The sequence below is a fragment of the Camelus dromedarius genome, chromosome 1, assembly GCF_036321535.1.
Source record: "Camelus dromedarius isolate mCamDro1 chromosome 1, mCamDro1.pat, whole genome shotgun sequence".
NCBI lineage: Eukaryota > Metazoa > Chordata > Mammalia > Artiodactyla > Camelidae > Camelus > Camelus dromedarius.
The window spans coordinates 94,385,048-94,387,077 of record NC_087436.1 but is presented as its reverse complement, the minus strand read 5'-3'; the positions used below and the strand labels follow the sequence as shown (position 1 = coordinate 94,387,077).

The following is a 2,030-nucleotide window of genomic DNA, read 5'->3' as shown; positions in this document are numbered from 1 at the left end:
CTGCTCATGGTGCTGCCTCCCGCTCCCCTCCGCTGCCTCCCTGAGTGACTGTCTGTGCAGCTCTGGCCACCTGGCTCCCCATGCTAGCCACCAATATTTGAAGTCCTCACAACAATGTAGACATTGACAACAAAGAACAGTCTGAACTTGATCAACATTTGGTTGACGTTGAAAAAGTAGAAAAAGAAACAAAAATTGAAGCATGCCAGCTGACTGTTCAAATGCAGCAAAATCCTCAGATACTTGCAGTCCTTCAAGAAAGACTTGATGGTCTGGTAGAAACATCAACAGGATACATCGAAAGCTTGCCTACGGTAATTATAAGATGAGCAGTGCTCTAGAAAACCTTCAAGTTAAATGTACACAGACAGCAGCCAAATTCTTTGAGGAAGTTCATGATCTTGAAAGAAAGTATGCTGTTCTCTATCAGCCTCTCTATTCGTAAGCGATTTAAGATCATCAATGCAATTTATGAACCTATGGAAGAAGAATGTGAATGGAAACCAGATGAGGAAGGTGAAATTTTGGAAGAGTTGAAAAAAAAGGCCAACATTGAAGACGAGAAAAAAGATAAAAAGAAAGAAGACCACAAGGGAATTCCTGAATTTTAGTTGACTGTTTTTAAGAATGTTGACTTACTTAGTGGTATGTTTTAGGAACATGATAAACTTATTATGAAGCATTTAAAAGATATTAAAGTGAAGTTTTTAGATGCAGGCCAGCCTATGAGTTTTGAATTTCACTTTGAACCCAGTGAATATTTCACAAATGAAGTGTTGACAAAGACATATAGAATGAAGTCAGAACCAGATGATTCTGATCTCTTTTCTTTTGATGGACCAAAAATCATGGGTTGTACAAGGTGCCAGATAGATTGAAAAAAAAAAGGGAACAGATTGTCACTTTGAAAACCATTAAGAAGCAGAAACATAAGGGACTTGGGACAGTTCATACTGTGACCAAAACAGTTTCTAATGACACTTGCTTAAATTTTTTTGCCCTCTGCATGTTGCTGCTGAAGTTATCCTTGCTGCAGACTTTGAAAGTGGTCATTTTTTATATGATTGTATCATCCCCAGATCGGTGTCATACTTAACTGGAGAAGCTACTGAAGAAGAAGACGATGATGATGATGAAGAAGGTGAAGAGGAGGATGAGGAAGGGGAAGAAGAAGGAGATAAGGAAAATGATCCAGACTGTAACTCTAAAAAGAATTGAAACCCAAGAGGGCAAGCAGCAGTGAAGCAGGATGTATGTGGCCTTGAGGATAACCTCCACAGGTCTTCCATCTGCTTCCCTGGAAAAGAACAATTTCCATAATTTGACAAGCCTATTTCAAGTTTTTGTTGTTGTTGTTTATTTGTTTGGTGTTTTTGTTTGATTTTTGTGGGGTCTTTTTTAGCCTAAAATAAAAATGTCAAATCACCAAAAAAATTTTAAATTATCTCACATTTTCTGTGGTCAGGAATTTGGAAGTGACTTAACGGGTAATTGTGGCTCAGAATCTCTCATGAGTTTGCCATCAAGACAGTAGCTGGGGCTGTAGTCATCTGGATGCCTGACAAAGTTTGACTGGAGGATCTGCTTCCAAGATGGCTCACTCACATGGCTGTTGGAAGAGGCCTGAGTTCCCCACCACATGAGTCTCTCTACAGGGCTGCTTGAGTATCTTTGAAATATGGCAGCTTCCCCAAGAAACAGCAAGTCCACAGTGCCTTTTATGACCTTGTCTTAGAAGTCATACAACATCACTTCTACCACATTCTATTCATTAGAAGTGAGTCACTAAATCTACCCCATACTTAAGGGGAGAAGTATGCTTCAACTTCTTGAAAGAAGGAGTGTCAAAGATCTTGTAGACATATTTTAAAACCACCACACATCTTCAGGGAAATGACAACAACAACAAAGTTCAGCATGGCTAGAATAAGAGTAAAGGAGGATGAAGAGAAGACTGGTGAGTGATGACACTGGAAAAATTAGCTGGAGCCAGAGTCCTTATTGCCCTATTAATCTTAGTGATTTAGCTT

The 2,030-nt window shown here is 39.3% G+C and overlaps 1 pseudogene; it reads left to right on the top strand.

Annotated features, from left to right (window-relative positions):
• The first annotated feature begins 221 nt into the window (after positions 1 to 221).
• LOC135322058 (nucleosome assembly protein 1-like 1) lies at positions 222 to 1,320 on the top strand (annotated as a pseudogene).
• Positions 1,321 to 2,030: the final 710 nt, after the last annotated feature.